A 15726-nucleotide genomic window follows, 5' to 3' on the forward strand; every position below is an offset into this window, starting at 1 on the left:
AAGTTCCTTAAAAATATTAAAATCCCATGCTTTACACATTTAATTGTTTGAACTTGGTAACTACTAGTTGTTTGGACGTGCAGGTGCAAATGGAACTTAAAATTGAAGGAATACGGAGAATAAATGAAAAAATCAATTTTTGGAATTGAAGAATTAAGAGGATAGCATGATAGAGGACGAAATTACGAGAACGTAGGCGAAAACGGTGAAGAAAACGGAGTTGAAACGAAAAAGTTATGCTGAAAACAAGTTTTCAGGCTGAAGCCTGCCGTAAGCTACGGCCATTGGCGTAGCTTACGGCGCTCACTGGCACTTTTTGTCACCGTATGACAGTTTAGAGCCACCGTAAGCCATTCCAAGCCACCGTAAGCTACGGTGGCCACCGTAGCTTACGGCGCTGACCTACGTAAATGTGTAACTTCCACCTTTTAATGCGGATTTATGATGCCCTTTCAAGTCCAATCATTCCCATTCGGTTACATACACTTTGGAGACGAATTTTGGGTGTTCTTGAGAGCTTGAAACAATTTCTAAACATCTTGTTAGTGTTTTTAATTCCTATGAACATTGATATGTATGTGATGATGATTGTCCAAGTCATGAGTGTCTAAACTTATGGTGATCATCTTTGGTTGAAGGTTATGTAAGACTTCGTGCTTGAATTCCTTATTTCTAGAATAACAAACTTTGTCTTTATGATTTATTTGTTATGGTGTGTGTTTGATTGTTTGTAAATTGTTGATTATTATGTTAATCTAGTTTGAAACCATACGTTCTTGGTGTCGTTGGCAATCGAGATATCATGGGTAGAATTAGGATTGGGTAAGGGTTAATTGGTCATCGGGTAACAACCTCACGTTCTAGGAATCTGAGTACTTAGTTCCCTTTCATCACTGCAATTAAACATACATGAACTATGTCTATGTAGTTCTTTCTAGTGGAATGATAGCATAAATGTCGAAGCAAACCGGAAACTAAAGATGGTCATTTGTCTCTAATTTGTTTACAAGCAAACCGGAAACTAAAGATGGTCACTCGTCTCTAATTCATTTACAACCAAAACACTTCCATTTTGCAATTAGATTAGTAGGCTTAGTTTTAAAAATCAACCAATCAAACCCACTCTTGAATTTATTTTATTTGCAATTAGATTAATTTAGTCAAGTTAGATATACACTTAGATAACACATATTCCACAAACTCCCTGTGTTCGATACCCACTTACCACTAGCTACTTAGTTGTAATTGGATTAAATTTGATTGTGACCACGACATCACGTCAAAATCCCTTCTCTCTAAAAACGAAGAAAGCTTAATCGTAAAACCCTAATTCAATCTTTCATCTTTGTTGAACTCACCGATGGTGAGGAGTCACATTTGACTTTGACTTATTTTACACAACTTTGTTTGTGAGGAATCGTTGCTGGGAAACAGAAGGGTATCAACATCTCTCTCTCTCTCTGCTAAATCTAAACCCTTGTTACTTTTCTCCGGTTCATCCAGATTACCAATCGCAAAACAGGTAATTTTCAATCACCTTCAGTAATCGTTGATATATCCTTTTCAATCATCTCAGTTTTACCAACAATTTGTTCTTTGTGTTTGTATTAATCCGGTAAGATTTCTTGTAATACCACCACATCTTTTGTTTATATTTTTTGGATTATGATGATTTTAGTTCTATGGATTTATGTGATCAATTTGGGTTGGGTGTTCCATAATGGGGTTGGTCATTTGGAGCAGCAAGAGCTAACCCTAATTTCATCCCCAATTTTACTTTTGTATGCAAGGCTTTTATATACACATTTAAAGCTTATGAAGTTGATTCACATAATATCAGCCCCTAAACCCTTCTTCTTCAGTATTTTCTTGTATAACGTATCCGTTTAATCAGGTATGTAAATTTATTGGCTTATTGAACCCTCGTATATACAAACTATAAACGTACTTCAGTTCATTATGTATAGTTTTTTTAACAGAATATATTGAACAGCAATATGCATGCACTTTTTTGAACATGATATTAAAAAAAGTATTACTTACTTGCTCCGCTAGACCTTAGCATGGACAATTTATTGGCTTTTCTTGATTGATTTGGAGATTCGTTTGCTGTTAGTTGACTTTATCATTTGCTGAACTAAACCATTAAGCTTTTCATTAAAATTCTACACACATTTATGCTTGTTTTTTAACAGCAATTCTGCAGATATGTTTGTATAGGCCTTATTGAATCTTTTATAAATGGAAGAAAGCGGGAGATCTCGGGTTCGGTCGACGGTTTCATGGTAAGTCAAGTCTGATTTTTACTCTCTTTGCAAAAATTCCATCATTTCTATTAGGCGTGCTAAACGGGTCGTGTTTGCGGGTTGGTGGGTTCAACCCGAACCCGAACCGAACCCGAAAATCATATCATACATATTAACCCAAACACGACCCGAAGTTATGTGGGTTGACCCGAACACGACCCGTTCAACCCGAATTTTTTAATTTTTTATGAAAGTAATATATTAAAATTAAAATTTACTTAAAAAACACTAATGTATATAACTCAATTATATTTAAATTATAAAATCTCATGTTAATTTCTCCTTTTAAGTTATAATTATGACATAAAATACCCGCCGTGGGTTCAACCTGAAACTGACCCGAACCCGTTTAGACTAAACCTAAACCCGCGAATTTCGTGTTAGGTTCTTGTCGTGTTTTCGGGTCGTGTCAGAAATTCACACCCCTAATTTCTATCATAAATTCAAGCTAATGTAGTCACGAGAGTTCAAGATTTTGGTTTATTTAGTGTGGCTTTTAAATGTTTGTATTATACTGTCATGCTGAGTGACCTTGAAATCATATGGGGTCTGCATTTTCTGACCCGTTGGACAAGTACAAAAGAAAGGTGGCATCCATCATTGATGATTACTTTACCAATGATGATGTGGCTTTAGCAGGCATCTAAACTCAGGGAACTCGGGCCATCTGAATACAACCCTTATTTGATTAAGAGGTTTGTATCAATGACCATAGATAGGCATGACATGGAGAAAGAAAAGCTCTTTATTCATGTCATCAGTTCTACACAAATCAAGCAAGGGTGTGGATTTTCTTGATTTTTTAATAGGTAAGAGTAAAAAAGAAAAAAAGTAATCCTATGATCATTAGTTGTTTAGAAGAGGCGAATAATAGTAATGTGCAGATGCAAAACACTCATCTCCTGTTCTTTCACCTCTTCATTTTGGGAACCGTTTTCTTGTTTTATTCAGGCTTTTACGTATAGCGTCTGTGTTGGGGGGTAAATCTGACTCTTCATGTGTTTTGAATATTTGGTTCGTGGACAAAAATTAGGAACCGTTTTGTTTATTTAGTTTTTTGTTTGTGTAATACTTTTACTTGTCATGAGCAGGTTTTTCATGTTTTACTCTGTTTGTTGTATAAAGCCCCTTTTCAGGGTATTCATGTCGGGTTGGCAGGTTAAATTGGTGAACCCCGAACGCAGACCATATTATTACTGGTGTCGTAAACACCAACCCTAACCCAAGCACTTTTAATTTTGCATAACCCGTTTATCTAACCGTGCCAAATGAGTTGGCGAGTTTTTTAACGAGTTCATAGGTTAAACTGGCTGCCATATAAACCCGAGTATGATAAGCTATTTAAATTAAAGTCTACTTGACATTTTAACCGCAGATACGGTATTGTTCATTGAGTTTTGGTGATTGTTTTTTTTTGGCGTTTTTGCTGCCTTTGACTTTGTATAGTTGCGAATTATTGATTGTTTGTTGTTATTTTGTTGCAAATGTAGATGAAGTTTTACGCAATTTGCGATCCAGGTTTATTTTTTTGTTTAAATGCAGTTAAATAATTCATGTGCTTTTGAGCAATTTTATGATATAATTAGTGATCTATGTATGCTGGGAGATAAACTTCAAACACTGGTAACTAACCATGAGTTTTTTCGATCATAAACATTGTAAATTTGTAATTTATTATGTCTCCATTTCATGATAACAGTGTACATTTGATTACTTAGGAGTTAAAGGACCATGTCTTAACTTGAGTTTAGATAGAATTGTTCTTAAAAGCTGAGGTGCAGGGCGTTGCTCTATATACAACCAATCAAAGTTTAGATCGAGTTTAGATCGAATTGTTCCTATTATTATGCGTGTTAATACTAACAGGAAGCGCAAACAAGGTCACAAATGTCGATCCCGCTGCAACGCGCGGGTTCCCCACTAGTATATATATATATATATATAAGTAACTTAATAACTTGAAATGTATGGTTAGTAACTTGGAAGGCATAAGTAAATGACTCATAATGCTAGTAAATAAATTATAATATTCATATCAATACAGGAAATAATGGCGGCTCTAAATTCTTGTTTTTTGTAAAGTACGGTTATTAGATCATGATGGAAAGATGGTAAGAGTCGACCCGCAGGTCGGAAAATGGGTGGTAGAAAGGAAAGAAAAGTGAAGAACTGTTAAGAAAGCAGGGTACACACTTAGTATGCCAAATTTAGAATAATTAGAAAGAACGGTATGAAAGATGTGAAAGGTTAACGTCGAAGGAAACTAGAATGAAAATATAAGAATGCGTAACTGTTAGAGATGGAATGTTACATAAAGAGGGGCTGAGTGGAATGTAAAATATGATGAATAATGGATATTTGAATAAATCTTGCCCTCTGTCGAGTTCCCTATCGTATATGAGGAATTATTAGAAGATAAACCTCTAAAGAAATGTCGAGAGTTAAAGTTTTTATACGCATGATTCTTGATTCGTATTACAAAACAACCCTACGTGGTAGAGTGTAAACTTAATTATCGAATGAATGGTTGTGCCAAGTTTTATGTCACTCATACGTAAAATGGGTGGCATATGTAATAAGCTTATAATCTCGTAGGCAGTGGAACTTAGGTTGATAAGAATTAACCCTTGGACACATAATGTTAGGTAATAGCCTTAGTATTACAATTGCTAGAAGGAATGACGTATGTATGACAGCTATGAAATGTGATGACAAGTATAGCTAAGTATGACACATCGAATGTAAGATGAGTTACCAAATGTAAGTATTGATTACACGATCATACTGATGGCGTGATTAAAGACTTAGGTTGACCTTTGTAACCTAAGGATGGACGGTAAAGAGATTAGAGCAAGATAATATGTACACGATTTGTATAAATGTATACGTTAAGTTGTGGTTAACCATGCAGTTATGATAGATCATCAGTAGGGCTGTAAACGAACCGAACGTTAAGCGAACAGTTCATGAACCGTTCGGCGGGAAGTTCGTTTATGTTCGTTCGTATAATAAACGAACAAACACGAACAAGGAATTTCGTTCGATTAGTTAAATGAACGAACATGAACAAAGGTCTCGTTCGTTCAATTGTGTTCGTGAACGTTCGGTAAGGTGTTCGTGAACGTGTTCGTGAACATTCGTTCATTTGCGTTCGTTTATGTTTGCATGTTTGTGTTTTAATGAAAGATTTTTGTACTTTCACATATTTTATCTATACTTTTTATATTATTAAACTTATATTTGTTTTATTACCCTAAGAATTAAACTTGGAAAACCCTGTTTCACCTTGTTTATCATTTTCCTTTCATTTCTTATTATTTACATTGACGAATACGATCGACATCCGTTTCACAATAAGGAATTCACGTTCTAGTGCTACTCTCTGGGCTATCCACCTTTATCATTCGTCGCATTCGTCAAATTTATTTGTGTTCGTGAACCGTTCGTGAACACGCTCGTTTCCTTAATGAACGAACACGAACATAAAATCTCGTTCGGTAACTGTTCATGAACCATTCGTGAACACATTTATTTCCTCAACGAACGAACATGAACAAGGCCTTGTTCGTGTTCGTTTGGTTCGTTTACAGCCCTAATCATTAGTGAAAGAAATATTGGTCTCGAGTAAAGGTTACGTAGGTATTGCAAGAAATTGTATGAAAAGAACTATCAAGCAAGGGACATGAAAGAAATTTTGCTTGATTTTGGCCCTGGAAGGATGGGGGTATGTAGAAGCTAAATAGTTATAAACTATTGAAGGATGTTTGATTTGTGATTATATATGAATGAATAGGAATGCACAAGTATGAATATTATGATAATTATTTTCCCCTAAATAGATGTTAGAGGTATGCAGGGATGAATAATCTGACAGATAAGTTTTAAGAAATCAGCTTGAACAATTGAACAATAATCATGAAATAATGTAATAGGATCACCTTGTTTCATACAAGAGTGAATTACCAAGTGTATTAGACAAGTTTAGAGTGGTAATGACCGACTCATCACGAGGGATGATCGAATGAAAGCATGCTATCAAAGTTCGAGGTATGTAATTACGAAGGGTTACAGATAAACTTGTCAGAATGTATGTGTTCAGGTTTCGGGGACGAAACCTTCTTTAAGGGGGGTAGACTTGTAACACCCCAAATTTCGTATGTCATATTTTAATGTTATAATAGCAATATTTTTACGAAAAGAAATGGTAAATATAGATTTTTACCATTTTGAAAGTTTTGTAAATAATAGTAAGTTTAAAACCCTTTTTATGAAAATGAAGTTAACCAAAGGAAAGTAACCAAGTTAGTATGGAAATTACTAATATGAACATACTCTAAAAGATGAAGGGCTGAATGTGTAAATGAGGGTTATAATTTGATAAAAAGATGCTCAGGGTTTTCCCCTGGGGTATGTGCGAACGAGAGAGGGAGAGAGAGCCAAGGGAAATCAAAACCCTAACACCCTAAAATCCATCAAATTGAAAGGGAAAATGAAGGTTAATCGAATGCATGAGCCAAGAACTTTGATTACCTAAGTGAATTTGATATCAAGTAAGTTCAATTTTATGTTTTGGTAAAGTTTAATAAAGTGGGTTGTGGAACTTGTGATTAAGTATGGAATTAAACATGTTTGCTAGATGATATGAACAACTAGGAATGTAAGTTATGCTTGAATCTGTTATGTTGATGAACTTGGGGTAAAAACCCACTTGAATGTCATGAAATGATCAAAGATTTGTGAAATCCTTTAGGCTAATTAGTATGATGTTGATGATTTAAGCAATATGTTGATGAAATTTTTATGAATAATTGATTTAGAACTATATGTTCATGATTAGGATGGTAAATTGTGGAATTAGGGATGTTTATGTTAATCAACGAATGAATTATGGAAATTGTGCTTAAGATGCTTGTACGTTATGCTAAACTAACGATACGCACACAACGTGTTCGACGAAATGCCTAAGTTGGTTTAGTTATGGTTTTATATGAATACTTGATAAGTTGATGTAACACGTTTATAATAAAGACGTATGTGATTAGTAGACATCATAATATACGGTAAAGAATATGAAAGCAATAAAAGCTAAGTATATGAAATTATGATGTATAGGAACAAAGAAAGAAAAAGGAACAAGGCTATTCAAGGCACAAGAAACGTAAGACCCCGGTAAGTTCTTACGCTTATGTAGAAAGTAGAATTTTATGTTAGTTCTCTTGTAAATAATTATTTGATGTTTTATGTGGGAATCATTAGTAAAAATGCCTTATTACGAATTGATAGTGGAAAAAGGAGAAAAAGTATGTTGACGACCCGTGCAAATGGGTCTAAAGTATGAAAATGATGTTATTCTGGATGATGTATTAAACCCGTAGTTAAACGGGTCAAATAGGATGAAATTGTTATGAAGTTAAGGTAACTAGATGTTGACTTTTGTACGTCAAACTAGTGGAGAAAAATAAACAAGAAAGTAGTAATATGCATGATCCGTGAGAACGGGTAGGATGAAATAAGATGATTTAATGGTGATGGAAGATAAATGGCGTGATATTCGTTAAAGCGGAATTGTAGTATGAAAGATTCATGTAAGATGATGTAAAGATGAAGTGACTCGGTAAAGGGTCAAATTATGCGGTAAAAAAAACTAAATAAGAAATAATAATGTATTAGTAATAATGTTTTATCCGAACTAACATGCAAGTTTATGTTATGGATGTAGGTAAATTTCATGCTTAGAATGGCGAGCTCGGATTCGAACACACCACATCATCCATATATGCGCTTCCGGTTCAAGTTATCTTTTGAAATGGGTCAAATAATTTTTGTAATGTAAATGTAAATTTTACGTTTTAGGATGTTCGTAAGTAGTTTGAATTTTAAAACCTTTTTTAGTAGTTCGGACATAACCCTTGTGTTAAGTCTTGTATGGTCACAACTTTTATTTCTTTTGAAAATGTCGTAGAAGTTTATTTGAATGATGTTTGTCAAAAGCAGGGGAATTGTTTATAGTACGAACGGGTCATGCCCAATTTTCGTTAAAAATATTATGTCATCATTTGTATTTTCGAATGTGAAAAATGTGGGCGTTACAGATATGCTGCCAGATCGATCTAGTGCTCCGTAACGCATGTCAAGGCTCTGCCTGACTCAGTCGTTGGTGTTCTATCTCGGGGAGGGTATAACTAATATAAATTTGGGTTATTATACTAACGCGTGTGCATTGTTTAATTTAAATAGATTATAACCGGGAAGTCACAAGGAAACTCCTAAGTTAGCAATGTGAGTGATTCCTCTTTTCACAAATTGTTTTTACAAAACCTCAATTGTTTTCATCTTATAATTAATAGTGATTGAGTATTTGTAATTCTACAATTATCGTCGGTATGTTGGTTCGCCATTTTGCTCGTTTAACCCGTTATGGTTTACACAATATGGTCTCATTTCTATAATTCTATATTTAATCACCATCATGTGATCTAGTTGTCATTTTTCTTATTTGACCCGTTATGACTTACGCTATAGGGCCGTATTTCAAATTTCTTTGTTTATCACCAAATTATGATTTAACTAGTAATACCCATTTTGACCCGTTTCATGGTTTTCGCCATGGAGGTCTCATCTCAACATTTCTCCTTTGTCACCAACATTAGTTCGTCATAATTTTATCTATTTTGACCTGTTTCATGGTTTCCACCATAGGGTCTCATTTTGACATTTTACCCATTTAACCACAACCGTTCTTAAGCACGCATATACTTCCTATCATTTATGTAGCGTTTAGATTCTAGGAGGTGTATGTTTTACTTACCTTACGCCCGTTCGAACTATGACTCGTTTGACCAATTCCTTTCCAAGCTCCCACCTAGCTTGTCAAGTGTCAAACTATCACATAATATCCACAAGATAGTTAGATTAGTCATCCTACATTATGACCATCACACCTTATGGACTTTTATACCATATTTCTCATTCGATTCTATTATAGGTCGGTTTGACTTGTTAAAATGTCAAACTGCCAATTGACATATTCAAATGCACTAACAAGTTCAATAAAACCCATTTAGCCATTTTATCAAACACCTTTTGGACATGTGTTTTAAGATACTTCTATTAGCTCAAGTAACAACTTCTAACTATGTAATTTCAACTCAACAAGTAGGTACCTTCATTATGATCATGTTGGCACCTAAATTTCAGTTTATTATGTGTTGATACATAATTCGACTATCATGATTCATGGATTCTATTTTCTCAACGAAACCCACTTCTTCATACACATCAGTAACAATCCTAACACCTTGTTCATATTAAATACTTGGCAATTTTAACAAGTATGATAACCCTAATCATCCATATACTATCAGTTTCACCGTAAAATCTACAATCCGTTCAAGAATTGCAAACCATGGAGTTCATTCTCATTCAGTACTTTACCAAAAACACAATTATAACATACCTTATGATCTCCAAGCTTAGATGATCAATAATTTATGTTCATGTATGTGATTTGGCCCTAATTCAACTTTCAATTTGTTAAAACAAGATGAACTAGGTTTTAGCTTTGTGTTCCCTCCCTTTTTTCTCTCTAAATGTCGACACACATATGTGTGTGAAGTTTTTACAATTTTCAGTTTTTTCATCTTTTTTAGTTTCCATTTTTCTAACTTTAACCTTTTAGGTTTGGTTAGTTATGAATAAGACACCATTTTTACCCATTTTACTAACAAACACATTTATTTAACTAGGTTAGATAATCCTAGTTATTATACTTATGTTATTTACCACCAAGGTGAACTTTATCTATTTTTAGGGTGTTATATTTAATATTTTATTTTCAGTTAATAGTCAAAACAAACTCGAATCTTGCAAGAGACATTCTTTGAGGGGGGAGGGGGGTTGGGTCCAATTGGTAAAGCCATTGGAGTTAAGGTGTTGTTCCCCCTTGAGGTCAGGGGTTCGAGCCCCACCAAATGCGGATTAGGTGTAATTTTAGCCGTTAAAAATACATGAAATGGATGAATAAATACATAAAGTTGAGGTATAAAATATGAAACACATATCAATTTTCTTAATTAAAAAACTACTGTAATACCATACTCAATTAAAGGAGAATAAATCCTTATTTTTATGGTGTAACTTTTTTTTAATATTAACGTACAAATAAATTATAGTCGTTTATAAATTGTGGGGGTAGTTAGTTTTTTTTAAGGGGATAAAGTGTAAAACTAACTAATTATCCATAATTTGGTTAAATATGGCGAAAGTAAGGTGTAATTAGGGCATGTTTGGGATTTTGTTTTGAAACAACTTATTGACATATTGGCTTTTTCAAAAAGTCAATAAGGAGAAATAGTGTTTGGATTAGGGGTTTTAAGGAGCCGATCCAATCCGAGCGAGGGTCTACTCATGCTCGGATTGAATTACAACTGAGGAGATCGGTTCGGATCGATTTTGCAAAACCGAGCACAAAAGTGATGCTCGTGCTCGGTTCGAATTTTAATCAAGCGGATCCTTTTCGCTCGGTTTTTCTCAGCACCTTAATTAAACATGTGCAGCAACAAAAAAAAACTGAAATCAAGACTATTACAAGGTTGCATTCAACAAAAACAAATCCTAACTTAATTAAAACATGTCCAACACCTTACTAGGCTACATTAAACAATAACAAAAGCAATACATAACTGAAATCATGATCCTAAAAATATTCTTAACAATATCAAATATGAAGGACAAAATAAAGTGCGAAATACAAATTGTCATTTAGCTCAAAAGCTATAAACATCTTCTTAAAGCTTGATCATCTCCATCTACAAAATTCCACTTCAAATCAATATATATAACCTATTAACACAAGCATTAAACAAAACCATTAAGTTCTACACATTACATAACCGTTTTTATGGTTTGTTAATTATAAAAATATCTTTCATTTATTATCAGACCGTCTGAAGTCAACACACCAATTTCCATTTTTTCTTCATCTCTTGCAGCTTGCTACACATTAAAAAAACAAAATACAAATGTTAATGCATAAACTACAAAAGTATAAATAGGCTATTTCACCAAATCGGTAAGGACTTAGTATTGAATTCACATTTGTAGCAATAACACATGGGGAGTGGGGTTTAGGAATTAGGGTGACTTAGTATTGAATTAGGCTAAATCTGATTCTTGGGCTTTGTATTTTTATGGGCTACTTATACTTATAAGTTATAAATCTTTATATATATATATATATATATATATATATATATATATATATATATATATATATATATATATAGAGTAGGAGTTGGGTGGAAAGTCTATTTTTCCTAGAAAGTCTAGGAAGGAATAAGAATTGGACATGTGTCATTGAGGGATTTTAAGTAGAATGGCTATCATGTAATTTCACATTTTAATTTTACTTTTGGAATGTATCTTCATTAACTAAAATTCCATGATTTTCGGAATTTTTATTATTTTCGAATTAAAATCTGGAAGTCAATGTGTTCATTAACTAAAATTCTATGTCACATTACATCGCACATTCCATTGTTCTGAAGATTACTGGAATTTATCAGCATGTTCTTGGTGCTGTGTTTTAACAGTTTACAAGGCTAAAGTCAATTTTTTATAGATCCCACAATATAAAGATGGTAAAACACAGGGTATGAATCTGATTGCTGTTAAAACACAACTGTATGAATCTGAATGCTAAAACACAAGTGTATGAATCTGCTTGCTGTTAAAACACAACTGTATGAATCTGTTTACTGTTAAAACACAACTGTATGAATCTGAATGCTAAAACACAGCTGTATGAATCTGCTTGCTGTTAAAACACATTTGTATGAATCTGGATGTTAAAACACATCTGTATGAATCTGCTTGATGTTAAAACACATCTGTATGAATCTGCTTGCTGTTAAAACACATCTGTATGAATCTGGATGTTAAAACACATCTGTATGAATCTGCTTGCTGTTAAAACACAACTGTATGAATCTGCTTGCTGTTAAAACACATATGTATGAATCTGGATGTTAAAACACATCTGTATGAATCTGCTTGCTGTTAAGACACATCTGTATGAATCTGCTTGCTGTTAAAACACATCTGTATGAATCTGAATGCTAAAACACAACTGTATGAATCTGCTTGCTGTAAAAACACATATGTATGAATCTGGATGCTAAACCACAACTGTATGAATCTGCTTGCTGCTAAAGCACAACTGTGTTAATTTGATTGCTGTTAAAACACATCGTCAAGAAAACGGAGATGATAAGAACAATATTTGAATGGTGATGATGAACTCAGAGATGGTGGAGATGGAGAAGTGTTTTAATTTGATCCGGTGCTCTCCATCGTTTCTAAAGTTACCTTCTTCCATGATTGTAGTTATTTTTTGTAGGGATTGGAGTTTCCAAGATGGGTTTGGAGAGAGAGAGAGGGAAAATCGCTTGAATTTAGGAACTGGCAGTAATCTAATTGATTTAAAACACGTTCATTGACAAAATTGCCCCTACTCTTTTAAAACAATCAATTAATTAAACTCAAATATTACAAGATTGCCATTGATTTAATCTCAACCCTTAAACACACCAATCGGATGGACCAGATCGCTTCCTAGACTTTCTAGGAAAAACACACTTTCCGTGCGAACCCTACTCTATATATATATATTATTTAATAAAAATAATTCGTGCTGCGAAACCGAACGACCGGACCTTTGCTCATGCTTGGCTCCTTTTCAAATCGAACCGAGCCGAGCGGCTCATTTACAAACTGAGCGGGAATCGAACGAATATTTTCGGGCATTTTTCGAGCGATCGTCGAGCAGTTTGGACAACCCTAGTTTGGACAAGTGAAAAGGACTTTTAGAAATAACTTTTTTTTTCATAAGAAGGAAAAGTCATTTTGAGAAGTTTCGAAATCCTGAATTAACTTCTTTTAACTTTTGCCCTAACCTAACCCTTTTAAATGAATAAGCTAAGTTAAACAACTTTTATAAAATAATTTATTGACTTTTCCTACCACATAAACTAATCCAATTACTTTTTTAAAAACTACTTTTAGATAAGTCAATAAGTTGCCAAAAGTTCTTTTTGAGTTAAATAAGCGAGTTAATTGCCAAAATCGTCCCTGAGGTTTCGGTACGTTTGCCATTTTCGTCCAAAATGACACTTTTGTACCAAATTACCCCCAACGTTTGTAACTTTTTGCCATTTTCATCCAAACCACTAACTTAGTTTATTTTTTCTGTTAAGTTAAGAATATTTGGATGAAACTGGCAAATATAAAACCACAGGGATGATTTTGGCAATTTACTCAACCCCTTTTTAATTTCTTTTATTTAATTATTTTTGTTACATATATAATAAAAAAGAATATACATAGAGTTTTTAGAAAAAAAATTAATAGTTTTGTCACATAATTTTTATAAATTTTCATCCAAATCACTAACTCAGTTTATTTTTTCTGTTAAGCTGAAGGATGTTTTAAATTTAATAGATTAAGACAGAAATTAATTTACAGCTTCTTTATATAAATCAGTTTTATAAAGAGAAAACGTCATTGGAGTGCAACACATAACAATCGATTACAACTTTTAGTATTTATCAGTTGTAAAGATAGAAAAAAATTTAAAACGTTACATATTTTTTAAATGTGTTGAGCACCTAGGAAATATGTTGGTAGAAATAAAATATTTATTTAATTAAGATTATTAGAGTAACTAACTAATACTTATTCTGAGTGGCTTGAATAAATAAACTTTTGGTTCATAGCATTATAATTACAATTTGGTGGGTAATTTTAAGGTTTGCTAACAATACTTTGTTTGATAGGGGGGGGGGGGGCACTGGCTTCTGTTTTTCCTTAGGAGCGAATTTAGTTTTATAAAATTTAGATGTTTAAGTAGGTTTTATTTTTATAAAACTGATCTATATAAAAAAATAGAAATTAATTTCTGTCTTAGTTTATAAACATCCTTCGCCTCAATAGAAAAATTAACTTAGTGGTTGGTTGAAAATTTATAAAAACTATGTGACAAAGCTATTATTTTTTTATATAAAAATTGCATGTATATTCTTTTTTATTATATATGTAACAAAATTAATTAAATAAAAGAAATTTAAAATAGTTTGAGTAAATTGCCAAAATCGTCCCTGTGGTTTTATATTTATCAGTTTTATCCAAATATCCTTAATTTAACAGAAAAAATAAACTAAGTTAGTGGTTTGGATGAAAATGGCAAAAAGTTACAAACGTTGAGGACAATTTGGTACAAAAGTGCCATTTTGGATGAAAATTGCAAACCTGCCCAAACCTCAGAGACGATTTTGGCAATTAAGTCTAAATAAGCAATCTCAAACACTCCCTTAGTATTTGAAAAACTAACTAACCCTCATTCTAGTGTTGTTTCTTATGTATTAAACTAAATAAAATTGTTATCTTTTGGGTATTTTAAAATCTTCTTCCATTATAATATAGTGTAGATTTACTAATTTTTCACATAATTTTATATCCTTGAAAAATTTTGGATAAAAATTATAATTTTCAAAAAATACAAAATATATAATATAAATTTCTTTTACAAATTTTATAATTTTACATTTTTTAAATTGGTGATGATTGTACATTAGACGCAACATGCGATGGTCGTAGGTGTGACGGTGTGTGCGAGTGAATGTGGAGGGGTGGCGGATGATGGTGGTTGGCTGGAGGTGGCAGGGGCGACAGATGGGTGGCAAGAGCAGTCGTCGGGCAGTGGTGTATGACGATAGCATGGGCGGCATATGGGTGGATAGTGGTCGGGTGAAGGTGGTGGGGGTAACGGATGATTGTGTGAGCATGTGTTTGTGTGAACCATGTGTTTTAAGGTAAATAATGGAGATAGCTTAGTAATCTTATGTTCAAACAAACAAAAGATATTTAAAAAAACAGTTTTTTATGCCTTTTAAAAACTAACTTTTTACCCATTTTCCAAAATCGAAAATAAAATATTTTTAGCAATGTCAAACACTTTTTAACTTATTAGCAGGCCCGACCCAAAGGGTGTGAAGGGCGTGCCACCGAGCAGGGCCCAAAAACTTTTAGGGCCCATAATTTTTTTCGTTTTGTTTATATATAAAATATTTATAGTCAGAGTAAAAAAAGATGCTTGTTGTAGTCCAATTGGTTCTGCACTTCCCCTTTAATATTCAAGACTCAGGTTGGACACCAACATCCATCTGTTATTTCATATTTTTTTGGTTTCATGGTTGGGCCCTGAAGCCCATTCAGGGCATTATTAGACTTATAAATAAATTTACATAATCTGAATTGCAGTGCACTATTATTATTATTATTATTATTATTATTATTATTATTATTATTAATGATTTTAATAAATTAGACTGGTTTATTATTATAAAAAATAACTTTTGTTACTGAA

General features: G+C 33.1%; 1 long non-coding RNA gene across 1 annotated transcript; it reads left to right on the forward strand.

Annotated features, from left to right (window-relative positions):
- Positions 1-1290: 1290 nt before the first annotated feature.
- On the forward strand, positions 1291-8281 carry LOC110894464. The gene is made up of 4 exons (XR_002566337.2): positions 1291-1522; positions 2196-2285; positions 7419-7475; positions 8026-8281. It is a non-coding gene; the product is annotated as an uncharacterized LOC110894464 (long non-coding RNA).
- Positions 8282-15726: the final 7445 nt, after the last annotated feature.

The sequence above is a fragment of the Helianthus annuus genome, chromosome 3, assembly GCF_002127325.2.
Source record: "Helianthus annuus cultivar XRQ/B chromosome 3, HanXRQr2.0-SUNRISE, whole genome shotgun sequence".
In the NCBI taxonomy this organism is placed as follows: Eukaryota; Viridiplantae; Streptophyta; class Magnoliopsida; order Asterales; family Asteraceae; genus Helianthus; species Helianthus annuus.